Source organism: Suncus etruscus, chromosome 13 (assembly GCF_024139225.1).
Source record: "Suncus etruscus isolate mSunEtr1 chromosome 13, mSunEtr1.pri.cur, whole genome shotgun sequence".
NCBI lineage: Eukaryota > Metazoa > Chordata > Mammalia > Eulipotyphla > Soricidae > Suncus > Suncus etruscus.
The window spans coordinates 32,770,636-32,786,432 of record NC_064860.1 but is presented as its reverse complement, the minus strand read 5'-3'; the positions used below and the strand labels follow the sequence as shown (position 1 = coordinate 32,786,432).

At 36.6% G+C, this 15,797-nt stretch overlaps 1 protein-coding gene and 1 non-coding gene across 2 annotated transcripts in view; both read right to left on the bottom strand.

The window, feature by feature from the left end:
* The window catches only part of IGSF11 (immunoglobulin superfamily member 11), a 152,809-nt gene that overhangs the window by 41,925 nt on the left and 95,087 nt on the right, over nt 1-15,797 (bottom strand). The window lies entirely within an intron of this gene.
* LOC126026649 (U6 spliceosomal RNA) lies at nt 6,454-6,558 on the bottom strand. Its single transcript, XR_007501872.1, has one exon. It is a non-coding gene; the product is annotated as a U6 spliceosomal RNA (small nuclear RNA).

The following is a 15,797-nucleotide window of genomic DNA, read 5'->3' as shown; positions in this document are numbered from 1 at the left end:
TATGAACAAGGCCAGAATTCTAGATAGCACAGCGGCATTTGCCTTGCAAGCAGCCGATCCAGGACCAAAGGTGGTTGGTTCGAATCCCGGTGTCCCATATGGCCCCCTGTGCCTGCCAGGAGCTATTTCTGAGCAGACAGCCAGGAGTAACCCCTGAGCAACGCCGGGTGTGGCCCAAAAACCAAACCCCCCCCCCAAAAAAAATACTGCTCTTTATCTCATTCTATCACAAGTCTATCTGTAGTTCCTTACCTCATGGGCTTTCTTTCACAAAGTATAAAGCTAAAACTACTGAAGTTTCCCAATCTAATGACAGCTTATACTCTGAGAAAACAGTGGAAGTGAAAATAAGTGAGCTGGAGAAAGGGGGAAAGGGCTACTGAAAAGGGCATGGAAGGGTGCCCAATTCATTGAGTAGAGAGAACCCATTCTCTACTTCCCTGGGGGCCAAGCAAAGTAACATCTGCTCCTGTTTCTGAAAGATTCCTTTGTTTTACAAATCACAGCTTCAAAGTGGTATTCAAAGGGCTCAAATATAAGTAATGCTAGTAGTTCCTCCATAGGAGACCATTAGAATCCCACCCCACCCACCCTTGTTTTGGCTTTGTAAGATGCCCAGCAGTGAGAGAAACCTAGAAATAACTGATATTACACTTAGAAGAGTCACCAATTTGTATTTTACTTAAGAAACAAGTATTTCGTTCAAATCCTTGAAAGTTTAGGGAATAATATAAATTTTAAAACAAAGCTTAATACCCAAAATAGTATTTGAAAGACTGTCAAAGTTTCAAATATCATAATTTTGAGATAGGGTAGGATTAGGGGAGAGAAATTCTCATGTTTATGGACCATTTTCATTGATTCAGAAATTGTCACTTAATACAGAGGTCATTTGAAACCAAATACAACTTGTAAATGACATCTTTCTCAGAAAAAAAAAATGTAAGATTTCTTGCTCTTTATATTTCTAAAGAATCTTTTGATATCTAGGTTTTTAAACCTGAACAGTACAAGGGTGGAGAAAATATGATTTTCACTTCTGACTTAGTTCTGCTTTCTTTCCTTAACAAATTACAAAACATTTTAGTTCATATTTTATAAGCCTTTCTAACATTGTAAAATAAGCTAAAATACAATTATCAGTCCAATTAGCTACCTGAAGATTTGCATTGAGAAATACTATTGTTTCCAGATGGTAAATGACCAGATAAATGATCTTTTTGTGTTTAGTGTTAAATACAAACAGGGTACTCTGAACTTTACCATTTGGTTGAATGCAATCCCACTTAGCTCTAATGAGCCAGTTCCATTTATTTAATAATAATGTATTCATATGATAAAAGCAGCAAAAACAAGTAGAGTTATTTATGAACAAATAAAGTCATGAGAGCATTAAAAGAATATCATATTCCAAACTAAAATATATAATTTGTTCAGCACTGATATTGTCTCATTCTAAGCCAAACCCTATTTAAATTTGTTTCTTTTTTTTTGTATCTGTACTAGCTTAAATTTTAACTAAAGTATTCTCCAGGAGTATCAACAACAAATGAATCTGAAAACTAGTAGTAAAAGAAATAACCAGAACAAAAATCAATTAGATAGAAATCAAGAAAGCAATTCTAATAGTCACTGAAACCAGGAGCTGGTTCTTCGAAAGAAGAAACAAGATGAACAAACTATTGGATAGAATCATGAGGATAAAAGGAGAAAGTACTCAATAGGATCAGAAACAGAAGGGGAGAAATTGTAACAGAATCCTAAAGAAATCCAAGATACCATCAGAGCTAAATATGAACAATTCAAGTCTATTAAGCTGGAGAACCTAGAAGAAATGTATAGATTCCTAGAAATATGTAATCCCCCATAATTGAATGAGGAGGAATTAGAAAGTCTAAGCAGGCCAATCACAAGCAATGGTATTGAAAGAGTAATAAAGAATAACCCAAGAATACAAGTCCTGTCCCAAATGGGTTTACAGGTGAGTTTTATCAAACCTTCTGGAAATATTGCTGCCATTGATCCTTATAGTCTTCCAAATATACAAAAGACATTAATCCTTCCTAACACTTTTTAAGAAACTAAGATTACACTGATACCCAAAGCTGAAGCCAATAGCAAAAAAAAGAAAATAGAAGAAAAAAAGAAAATGCCAGACCAGTTTTCTTGATGAGTATCGATGCAAAAATCCTCAACAAATTCTTAGCAAACCAAACTGACAGAACATAAAAAAAAATTATACACCAGGATCAAATGAGATTCCTCTTAGGGATGACAGGATAGCTCACTATATGCAAATAAATTAACATAATATACAACAGCATCAAAATGAAAGATTAAAATCATATAATCAAACCAATTAATTCAGAGGAAGCTTGTAACAAGATTCAACACCATTCATGATATAAAAAAAAAAAACATGAAATAGAGATGGAAGGAATCTTCCTCAAGATATAACAGCTATTTATAAAAAGCCCATAGCCAGGGGCTGGAGAGATAGCATGGAGGTAAGACAATTGCCTTGCATGCAGAAGGTTGGTGATTCGAATCCCGACATCCCATATGGTCCCCTGAGCCTGCCAGGAGCGATTTCTGAGCATAGAGCTAAGAGTAATCCCTGAGCGCTGCCATGTGTGACCCCCCCCCCCGCCCAAAAAATAGCCCATAGCCAATATCAATCTTGATAGTAAAAACCTGAAAGCATTTCCACTGAGATCAGGCACAAGGCTGCTCCACTCTTGTTCAATATGGTATTAAAATACCTATCAAGAGCAATCAGGCACGAAAAGGAAATCCAGGGGATCCAAACAGAAAAAGAAATCAAATTATCCCTATTTTCAGATGACATAATATGCAAAAGGGTCCACAAAAACAATCCAGGAAATAGTAAAAAGAGCATAGTGGCTGGCTACAAAGTTAAATACACAAAATTGATTGCAATCCTACCACTGAACATGGTAATTTGTCTGCCACAGTGGCATCCAGGGATAGAATATGGGAGGCTGGGGATGACAGAGTATGGGGGCACTAATGATAGGTGTTGACACTAGTGGTTGAAATATTATATGCCTAAAATTCAACTATCAATAACTTTGTAAACCATAGTTCTTTAAATAAAACTTTTTTATTTTGGTTTTCGCTCCATGCCTAGTGGCAATCTGGGGTTACTCCTGGCTCTGCACTCAGAAATCACTCCTGGAAGGCTCAGGGGACCATATGGGATGCCAGGGATTGAACTTGGATCAGTCCTGGGTTAGTCATTTGCAAGGAAAATACCCTTCTGCTATGTTATCACTCCAGCCCCCAATAAAAATATTTTAACCAGTTGCATTCCTACATATAATTAATCAGAGGAAGGAGAGATAAAAATGTCTATCCCATTTAAGTGTCCAAAAACATCAAGTGCCTAAGAATCAACTTAAAATAAATGAGAGACTTATGCCATGAAAATTTCAAAACACTTAAGAAATTAAAAACCTTGGAAAACAGAATAACATTTCATGCTTGCGTACTAAAAGAATCAATATTGTCATATTGAGCATCTTATTTAAACTGCAATGCATTCTATATCTAAATTTACACAATTCTTCAAAAATTCTGAACAACTAAAAGTTTGTGTGGCATCATAAAAGTTTTACTAGTCAAAACCATATTCAAATATGAGAAACTGGGAGGCACATCATTACCTAACTTAAAGCTATATTACAAAGCCACAGTGATCAAAAAAGCATATGAAATAAAGACAGTCTCACCAATGGAACAGAATAGAATTCCAATATCAGCTAATTTTTTACACAGGAGGTAAGACCATGAAATGAAATTTAAAAAACAAAAGCCTATTCAACAAATGGTTTAGAGAATTGGATAACCAAATGTATGAAATTCCACCTAACACAAAATTCAACTCAAAGTGTGTCAAAGACCTTGAGATCAGACCTGAATCTTTAAAGTACATTGAGTAAAATATTGGTAGAATGCTCCAAAACCTAGACCTCAAAGGAAACTTCAACAATACAATACCTTGACAAAAGCTACAGAATTAAAGCTAAACAAAGGGGATTACATCAAATTAAAAACTTTCTAAATGACAAAAGAAACACAAGATAAACTTAAAAGACTTAGTAGGGGGCTGGAGAGGTAGCACAGCAGTAGGGTGTTTGCCTTGCAAGCAGAGGATCCAGGATGGACTGTGATTCGAATCCTTTCAATCATATGGTACCCATACCTGCCAGGAGTGATTTCTGAGCATAGAGCCAGGAGTAGCCCCTGAGCGCCATTGGGTGTGATCCCCCCACCAACAAAAGACTTAATGGGAAAATTATTTGTACTCAACCCATCAGATAAAAGGTTGACATCCAGGATATATGTAGTGCCCACAAATAACAAAATAATAATAATAATAATAATAAAAATGGACAGAGAAAAAAATGGAGCAAATGAATAGATATTTCTCCAAGGAGAACCAATAAGTTCAAGAAAAAATGCTCACAATCACTTATTATTAGGGAAATCCAAATCAAGACAACAATGAAATACCATCATTACATATATCAAAAATACTGGGAATAGTCTCGGTTGGTGGGTTCTGGTGAAAAAGGAATTCCAATCCATTGTGTGGTTCATCTTTTATCAAAAACTATATGATGGGGGCCGGGCGGTGGCGCTGGAGGTAAGGTGCCTGCCTTGCCTGCGCTAGCCTAGGACGGACCGCGGTTCGATCCCCCGGCGTCCCATATGGTCCCCCAAGAAGCCAGGAGCAACTTCTGAGCGCATAGCCAGGAGTAACCCCTGAGCATCACAGGGTGTGGCCCAAAAACCAAAAAAAAAAAAAAAACTATATGATGATATCTCAATAAATTAAGAATTGAATTTCTATATGATACAGCAATTCCATTTCTGTTTATCAAATCCCAGAATAGAAAAGCATTCATTCAAAAGGACATATCTATATCATTATTCATGGCAGCATTTAGTAAAATAGGAAGGTATGGAATCAATCTAGATATCCAAAGATAGGTAAGTAGATAAAGAATATGTGGTATATGGGACCAGATAGCACAAAGGATAAGGCATTTGCCTTGCATGTGGTAGACTCAGGTTCGATCCCCGACTTTCCATACGGTCCTCCAAGCCTGCCAGAAGTGATTTCTCAGTGCAGAGCCAGGAGTAACCCCTGAGCACTGCTGGGAGTGGGGTGTGAGCCCCAAAACAAGAATATGTGGTATATATACACAATTAGAATACTACACAGATATAAGGAATTATAAAACTATTGCAATTTGCTGCAATATGGATGAAAGAGGACAGTATGTTAAATGTAGTAACATAGAAGAAGGATAAACACAGGATAATACCACTTTTATGTGGTATCTAGAATAACTAAATAAGGAAATGCAATGGTTAAAGGGGGCATGCTTAGGTCAATATTTGGCCCCAGAGTATAGGAATGCAAAAGAAAGTGAGAGGAGTGGAAGAAGAAACAGATGAGAAGCAATGAGGGTATGATTCAAGGGATGAAGGTATATCTATGGTGTTAAGAAATAATAGAGCTAAATGTCAAAACCATACTGAAATCATGAGATCCAAATTTTAACAAAACTTAAAAAGATGCCTTTCAAGATGGCAGGCTGCCTCAAAGAGGGTCCAAGGGACCCTAAAACACTGGGAGGGAAGTATATACTGGTGGAAGGATCAGTCCTGGAATTGTGCGTCTAAAACTCAATTATAAATAACTTGGTAAATCAAAGTGTTTAATAATTATTTTAAATTTAAAGAAATATTCTTCAGTGTTTATGCCCTGAAGAACTAAATGATTTATATTTGGGGAAGAAGGAAGTTTAGTTATGCATCCTGCAAGATGCTCTTAAAAAAATTTAAAAGTGGCTCTTTAAAAAATCTAAGAATCTAAGAATATCTGTTTATTTGCATTTGCCTTGCATGCAGTTGACCAAGAACAGACCCAGGTTCAATCCCCAGCATCCCATGAGCCTTCCAGGAGTGATTTCTGAGTGCATACCCAGAAGAAATCCCTAATAACCACCAAATATGTCCCTAACCTCTTATCCAAAATCTAAAAATTCAAAGGCTGGAATACAGTATAGCAGGTAATTGCATGTGGCCAACCTGGATTCTATCCCTGGCATCCCATATGGTCCCCAAACACGGCTAGGGGTGATTTCTGCATGTAGAACCCAAAGTAACTCCTGAGTATTGTCAGGTGTGGTCCAAAAACAAAAAAATAAAATCTAAGACTTCAAGAAGAGCTAATGTCTCATGATTCTGTACAGTCACAATGCGTCCAAGTAATTTCTATGATCTTCAAAGCCCTGCTTAATATGGATTTAGCTTGTCCTTTTAATCAGTTTTGTCTCACTCTTACTTAGTAGACTTTTCTCGAGTCCAGAAATGCATGAAATTATTTCCTATTTCTTTTTTTTTCCAAATTATTCATATAAAAATATGGAACGCTTCACGAATTTGCGTGTCATCCTTGCGCAGGGGCCATGCTAATCTTCTCTGTATCGTTCCAATTTTAGTATATGTGCTGCCGAATATTTCTATCGTCTATTCCCTTAGCTTGAAAAACACCTACCTCAACATCTGCACTATAGTGCTGACTACCTAACCTTCAGATGCCACGGCATCATAAACCTTTTTAGGGGAATTCAGCCCACCAGAGGTATCCTTAGATTTTCCTGGTGGGGAGAACTGCAATATCCCCCACGGGGTTCCTCAAAAGGCCCGCTGTGGACGCCCTTTTCCCCTGCGTGGATGGTTGAGAAATTTCCGAAGAGATGGTTGGTACTATCTCAGGCAAAATTGTGGCCTCTATCAAATAATTTGGCTCAGAGATTCCAGCACCAAAGATTACTAAGAGAACCCCTTTTATGGATATTTATATAAATCTAAAAATTCAGACAATGTTTGTCTCTTTTTCAAATATGTCCTTGCAGCTGAAGTTTCTGGTAAACAAGGGCAAAATTGACTCTGCTCAGAAAATAGGAAAACACATTTTAGGAGATTTGGTTCCTTCCTGTGCTTGACCCCAAAAACAATGGAGCCCAGCTCAGGAAGATCAAGTTTCTAGATACTTCCTACTTCCTCCTAACCTATATTTTGCATTTAAGGTTGTTTGTTAAAAACTGCCCTGAGTGTTACCTTTCCTTTTACCTTGTTATGGTAAACATCCTTCTCTGCACCTGGGACTGGCTTACCCCTATAAAAACCCATTTGGAAAATAAACTTGTAGCACTCCTGCCAGAAGACGAGTTGACCCTACATACTCTGTGTGGTTTCATTTATTGCATATTTTTCCGTATGTCCGGGCAACCCACTCTCCCGGAAATGAATTCATCAAAATCCCACTGGCGCTGCAAGACAGAAGCTGATTGCAGCATTCAGATAGTGAATTTTTTCTGACTTCAGAAGAATATTGTATTCTATCATTTATTTATTTATTTATTTATTTGTTTATTTATTTATTTATTGTTTGGTTTTGGGTCACACTCGGCAGCGCTCAGGGGTTACTCCTGACTCTACTCTCAGAAGTCGCTCCTGGCAGGCTCGGGGGACCACATCCTATCACTTAAATCAGCATTTTTCAACTACTGTGCTGCGGCACACTAGTGTGCTGTGAGATATTGTCTGGTGTGCCATGGGAAAAATTCCAATTTCATCTGGAACATGTGGCTTCAGCTCACAAATAGATCAATCATTAGATTATTTCATAATAAAGTAATTATAAAATAATTTGTGTTTATTTGATTCCTATTCAAAAGACTTACTTTATATATAGTTAATATAGGCACAGAGTTCAATTTTTTTTAACATTTTTAATGGTGGTGTGCCTTGTGATTTTTTTTCCATGATAAAAGTGTGCCTTTGCACAAAAAAGGTTGAAAAAACACTGATTTAAATGACTCTGCAGCATTTTATACTTGAAACACAAGTAACATTTTAAATTCTCTTATCCTAGGACTTTCTCACAAGATTCTAAATAGAAACTAGATCCCCATGACTTGACACACAGCTAGATAAAGAGTATAAATGTCCAATTATATTTAATATTATCTAAGGATTTCTGTGTCAAATACCATACTGAACACTTTAGATAGGCTTAGTAACAATACAGGAGATGAGATGATTATTAATCAGGTTTCCACATGAGTCCATAAAGGCCCATATATGTTTAAAAAAAAAAAAACTTCTTCAGCTAGAACTGAGGTTTAAAGCAAGGTCTAGTCTGACCCTGGAGTCTTTCTGAAAAGCTTCTCCATAAGCCTGCTGGTAACCAAAAAAAGGTGTGTGTGTGTGTGGGGGGGGGACTTTAGAATCCTAAAGTAGATACTTATATTTGTGAAACTTGGGACACATTACTTAAATACAGTAGTGCTGTGTATTTTTACATTTTTAAGAAAAAGAACAAAAATATCTTCCCTCACAAGATCATTTTGAAAATGTCTATAATAAAGTTCCTGACATACAGGAAGCTTTTAATAAATGACTGAATCTGCTTTCATAAAATAACCCCAAGTAACAATAAGCAGTGAGAAACGAAAGTAGTAATTATGTATTCACCTAGACTCTCATCATTGTCCCAGTGACATAACATTCAAGGAAATAATGATCATATACTTAACTTTTTCACATACAAAAATATTTGAGATTTGTTATTAAAAACTATATAATATTGCACTTAAGTAAATGTCTATAAGAAAACGCCTTTGACATATGTGTTCTATATGATCCAATCCCTGAGTAAAAAGCAAAAAGACTGAGTATTTCTTCTGACATGAGTGAAAATCAAAACTGAAATGTGAAATACAAGTATGAAAAAAATTAATATAAATAATGGGTAAGAAGTAAATGAACCCAGAAACAGTGGCAGGAAGAATAAGCAGAAAAAGAATGGGAGTATAATGAGGATAAAGGCCTATACTGTTGACAAGCATCTGACCCACTGATTGGTGTTATTTCTAAGCAGATTAACCAAATCCCAACTGTTCTACATCAGGCTTTTCCTCTAAATCTGTCTTCTCTTAGACCAGCACAGATAGAACAATGTTAAGTAATCAATTTAAAAAAAAATATGGAGTAGGGTGAATAAATCACTTGTACAAAGCAGAAAAGACTTGACTGGATGATTCAGCTTCTTGTATCTATTCCTACATGAAAATGAAGCTTAAAAATACAAAGGAAGAGAGTAAACTCTTCTATGCAAACTTTTTTTTTTTTTTGGTTTTTCGGGCCACACCCGTTTGATGCTCAGGGGTTACTCCTGGCTAAGCTCAGAAATTGCCCCTGGCTTGGGGGACCATATGGGACACCGGGGATCGAACCGCAGTCCTTCCTTGGCTAGCACTTGCAAGGCAGACACCTTACCTCTAGTGCTGCCTCGCCGGCCCCTTCTGTGAAAACTTTTAAATAAAGCATCCAGCCCTGCTTCTTGGCAGAAGGCGGTGCAGCATTGAAGATCATCACAAGAGGGAGAAGGCGTAAAGTGAGATTGTGTGGGGACTGTTATTTCTGTCCCAGATGCAGGAAGAACTTTAACCCCCGATGCTTCTCCTTATCATAACCTTCTCCATAGCAACTAGAGGACTGCAGTAGCAAGAAATAGATGGGATGATTAAAAATATATATACATATATATGCACTTCTGTATAAATCTTACAAAAAGCTGAATTCAATAATGGTTTCAAACAATTCATACATTCCTCTGAAACATGACATTGTTGTACAACACAAACCACTGGAAGAATAAAGCTAGCATATATATTATTTTATAACTATTATATTGTATATAATTGTTGGTAGCATATACATAGAACTTCACAACAGATTTGATCTCTGAAATAAGAGATCACATTAAAATAAAGTTTTTACAGACCAACTGACTTCTCAATGCCTAATCAGAACCATGGGTTAAGACTGTTAGAGGGTATTTGCCTTACATGTGTATGACCTTCTCAATCTCTGACATCCTATATGGCAGCCCAAGCATCACCAGGAATAATTCCTAAATACAGAGTCAGGCTTAACCCCTGAGCATTGCCAGGTTTTCCCCCACCAAAACAAGCAAAAATAAAACTAAACAAGAAACAAGAGACAAAAAGACTGTTAGAGCAGGAATGTTAAAAGACTGGGAGTCTATGTCCACTGCACATTATACTGCTGATCAAAGTCTAAAATGAAAGAACCGAAAGCATCATTCCCATTGACATGTCAGATTAAAATATCAAGAAGGGACTATAGTCATTCATTGGAGAATACTCCTCCCTTTTAATTAACTTCAATTTGGGAGGGAGGTTTATGGTTTTCTTGGCTACATTTAAAAGTGCTCAGGGATTACTCCTGGCTCAATGCTCTCTACCGGCTGTGCTCAGGTGATCATATGCAATACTGGTGTTTGAATCACTGGGAGTGGTGAGTTGGCCACTTAATATTCATAGTAAGTCTCGCCCCCCCCCCCAGCACCATTTTGTAGAAAGGACATTTAAGAAAAGGAACCTTCTTCTAGTGAGATAAAACTGTCCTTAAATAAATGAGTTCCCTCCACAAAACATGTTCTTTTGAGGAAGAGGCAGTCATAGATCTTCTCCCTGCTTCTATCTCTAATCTCTGGGAGCTGTTCCTATCTCAGAAAGTCTAAATACATGATCAGAGCCTGCAGAAGAATCCTAACATTCCAAATCGGTGGATTTTGAAATTTTCACTGTTGAATCATTTGCCACATCATAAATTATGGGCAGCCTAGCTTCAATTTCACTCAATGATGAATACTTCCTATTGAATCTGTTTATATATTCACCTCTTGCAATGTGAATGGCAAAGGAAAACAATTTCTCTGATTTTTCTTTGTTTTAATACAGAGAAAAAATAGGACACAAAGGATATGTATATAATGGGTTTATTAGAAAAGGAATGGGGAGAAAATATTTTGGAAAAGGGTATTTTGAAATATAATAAATAGCTTAATAAGAACGGGGAATATTAAGAATAAAGAAAAAGACATGGATAGAGCCTTAGGCAATTGAATGTTAAGAGATTCACTTTTAGATCTATAGGTCAATCAACTTTACATCTATTAATTCAGGTAGTCAACCAAGTATCAGATACTGCTAAGTGACAAAGAGCACCAGATTCTTTCAAAAAGAAGCTAAATTTTGCAGAAAAGTAGTAATTATCAGTATTGCTTTGTATCTCCACTTTTCTATCTTTTTTTTTTCCTGAAGCCTTCAAAGCATCTCTCTACCATTCTGGCCTTTTGATCAGTTTGAAAAAATTGAATAGAAATTCCTTCTAAAGTAGAAATCCTGTGCACATCAAATCTTGGAGTTCTAGGTCTCTAGGAACAGTTGCTACTCAAGTTTCCCTATGTTTATCATTTTGCTAGCTGGCAGACACCCTGGTTTTATGCTTTTCTTGAAATCCACAGTTTCAATAGTTTGTACAAGCCAGTAGTAGATATGTATATTAGGGAATTGTTTTCCAATTTCATATATTTTGTACTGTCGATTAAAACTGGGTTGATCACATGTAAGGCAAGGATCAGATTCTCTCTTGTCCAATTTCAAGGCTCTTCAAAATTCTCATTTTTAAATTCAGTCAAACTAAAAATGACTAATCTGTGTTATATGGTTAGAAAAAGGAAAAGAAAATAATATCAAACTAGAATAATCCTTTTACCATGGATTACAGTATTGATTACAAATCGTATGGGAAGGAATATTGGAGAATGAAAACCAGACTAGAGGTGACAATGTGAATAGCAGTAAATCCTGGGAACTTTTATGGTGGTGAGTTAAGTAACTTATCAAAATCATGTATGTTTCCATTAATGTAACCATCTTACTCAAAATATAATAAAATTAATTTTAATAAATGAATATTCCATTAAAAGTAAAATATGAATTGCAAAGTGGTTATCAAACCATCAATCATAAACTTATGCAACAATTATATGTGCATATAATCTGAGATAAAGATAAAATTAGTTTCCTAAATTAAGACACCAACCAACAAATAACATTTAATAAAATTTCATTTAAACAGTATCTAGAGAGTAGGGTATTATTAGAATAAGATTGCCAAATTATGTTTCAAAAGAGGAAACATTTTTTTTCATGGCACAAAAATAGAGAAGTAAAAGGTCACAATCTTCCCTCCTCAAATCAATTTTCTAATGAAAATTTCTCCAAGTTACAATATGGAATACTCTACTCAGCTTACAATATTTATGCCCACTCTAACACAATGTCTCAAATATATACCTGCTGTGTTAACACTAAATACAGAACAAAAGCTGAATCAGATAAAGAAGCTCAATTTCAAATTCACTAGTTCGAGGAGGAGGGACCAAGATAATTCAGTCTTTATAGTGCTCTTGAGTCACCAGGCACAAAATATATACCCAAAACAGAATTAAATGCAGAGTCTTGGCTGAATTTCAACAGAAATTCAATGAATCCATCTGTCCTCTCAGGAGAGGAGCCCAACTGTGCAACTACAGGCCACCACAGTAGCAAACAGGACCTGGAAACTTGGAGGAGTTCTGAACAACTAAGTCTCAATGTTCCAGGAATAAATTTCAGTTGCAAGCTTCTAAGGTAATGAGAAGCAAGAGGGTAACACCATTTCCCACTACCCAGGTTTCCCAGCTACCCAGTTCTCTTTTCACGTTCTCTGAACTATAAAACAAGTGATAGGAATGAATGTTTGGGTTAGAGCCAGAAGGGTCATTGTCTCTTGCTGCTGACACTCTGGCTAGGGGCCCCCATTCCTGAGCCCAGCCCCACCCATCCTAAGTCAATGGCAAAGCAACCAGGGCATTCACTGAAACTTAGCCAAAACAACAGACTGCTCTGCCAGCCCACTCTCATATGCCAGCAAGCAGGACACACTTCTCTAAGTATTCCCAGCTAGCAAGTGGCCAGTGCCAGCTGTGCAGACTTTCAAATCCAGAGAACAAGTACTTTGACTAAGGTCTGAGTGCCCATACTATCCAGATCATGACACAAGTTACCTACCTATCCACATAAAGACCACACAGAACAGAATGGAGAGTGCCATATTTTGGTGACATGACACCCACAAGTGCCCTGAAGCCCTCATAATATATGTACTCAGGCACATGTGATATTTATGATCTAAGCTTAATCCTTAGACTTAAAAGATCTGTCTCACAACTATTCCTAGACAAGCACAAGACCATTCCTTGGCCACTATCCATGTCCTTATATACAAGTGAAAAGGTAGCCAAGACTACCAGAAATTTAATACAACAGGCAGCCCAACAGATCTGTACAATCATGGCATAGACCATTACAGGATAGCAGTGACTCTGCAACAGTGATCACCTTTCAGACCTTCTTTAAAATGTGGCATTCAGTCATGCTGGGAAACACATTTAATAGTTCATTATGCAGCAGCAAAGACCCACTCCAAGTTGGTTTAATAAACCCACCCAAACAAATACAATGTCACACCACAGATACAAGTCTGTTGAATTTTAGCTCTATAATTGAGCCAAGTGTTAGTAAATACAAAACACTCAGTGGCTAAGAAGATCAGCTCACTTAATAGCTGTTATTCAGTACATGACTGTCACTGCCAGGGTGGGCCAGACTTTGACATCTATCAGCTGCTACACTGCCAGCAACTCTAAACCCTGGGTCAGAACCAAGTTTGCTAGACCTTAGCATTGTACCTGCTACAACACACTATGACTACAAATCCATACATACATACATACACATTCATAAGCATCACAATGTTTTATGAAGAGGAGCCCCTGATTGTCCCTCCAACCAGTTCATATTTGCATCTTGAAACTTTACTCTCATGTAGCAACCAGATAGATAGGTGAAGAAAAGGGATCAATATACACATTCTTTCTCTCTTTCTCTCATCTTTCTCTTCTTGATTCATCAGTTGAAAGGATAAAACTAAAAGTCACATCAGTGACCTCAAGGACAAGCGAAAACAACAAAAGGAAAGAAAATAATGTAATTTTTAAGAATTTAATTTTTCAAATTTAATTAAATTGTTTTACATTTTAATTAAAAATTGAAAAGGGAATTTTTAATTAAGATAATATTAGATAATGGAGTAGCAATAAGAAAAGAATTATCATTATACAGTTTCTAGAAGGAGAGGAAAAAGAGGAATAGGAAAAGTTGGTTTTATAAATAATAGCAGGTAACTTCACCAACCTGAAAATGATGATTCCCTGATCCAGGAAGCCCAGCAGGTTCCAAAGAAAATAAAAATAAACAGAAGAACCAGAAGAACACCAAGACACATTGTACTTAAAATGTCAAGAACTGAAGACAGAGACTCCTAAAGGCTATAAGAGTAAAAAACTCCCACAGGTACTGAAAGTGAATTTGTATGTGAAATCCAGAAAAAAACCAGTATGATATACTAAAAGATTTTATTTAAAAAAAAAAACTCTAATTCTGACTCCTTTATCTTGCACATTACTACCAGACTTGAAGTAATGATAACATTTTTAGGCAAACAACAGGCAAAAGCCTTCATTTCCTCTAAATCAGTTCTACAACAAATACAAGGCAACAAAACTTCACTTAGAAGCAGTAAGATACATTTCAAAATAGTAGAAATAATAAGAGCAATAAGGAAGACACATAAGAGCTCAATATTTGGTTGCTTTCAATTTAAAAGGGACAATAAGCTCAGACTTCGGCTGTAACCTTATAACAAAAATAGTTAGAACAAAGAACCAAGAAGAAACAAATAAATATTGAGACTAGAAATAGACCCTTATCAAAGTGCAAGCAGAGACACTGTGGCAATGCAAAAGAAACAACAAATTGTAAAAACAATCAATTGTAAAATCAATTTTACAATCAATTGTAAAAACAGTCATAGAAATATAGCAATAGTTCTTTTATGTCATTAATTTCCCAAGTTGTCAATGAATTAGACTCCCTAATTGTTTCTGGGTATAGGAAAGAAGGATAAGATTCCTGCTTAAAGAGACCAAACAAGACCCCCATATAGTGGACTCTCGGTAGGCCCCTGAAATCATTAGGAGAGGCCATCCCCAGATGTGGGAGATGAAAGCTTATGGAATGGCACACTGGCTTCCTGTAGGCAGAACCCACACCCTGCTTCCCCCCAGGCCAATAAACACTGCACTTACACAAAAATTATCAATCTGGTGGTCTAGTGACCTTCACTTCCCTTTGTTTAAACTTCCCATGTGTCCTATTGGTCAAACCTCTGTAAACTTCCTGCACATCCTACGGGCCAGGCCTCTGTATAAGGACACTACTCTCACCTACAATAAAAGAGCCATCTTCCTGAAGTTTCTCCCAGGCTTGGTCATGAACTTGCCCAGAATCCAGTATATCCCAACACCTAGTCAAAAGGCATAGAGTACCTAGATATTTCCAGAAACAAAACAAAACATTTTGATACATAGAGAAGTGAAATTTCATGATAAATGCAAATAAATTCATGGTAAATACTCAGAGTAAAAGGCAAGAAAACATCATAGCGGTTAAAGAAAGATCATGATGGCCATACTTGTACCAAGCAAAATAAAGTTTAAAAGGCAGTAAGAAATGGGGATGAATACGATATATTTATTAAAGGATCAATACAAAAAGAGGAATTAACTCCTATCAACCATATCAGTATTTACCAAATAGAGTCAAACAAGTTCTTAAAGCAACTACAAACACATCTGAGGACAGATACTAACAAAAAAATAACAGAACTTAATACCCCACACTGTGATGGAGTTGGTGGTGAAACATTGAACAGTGGTA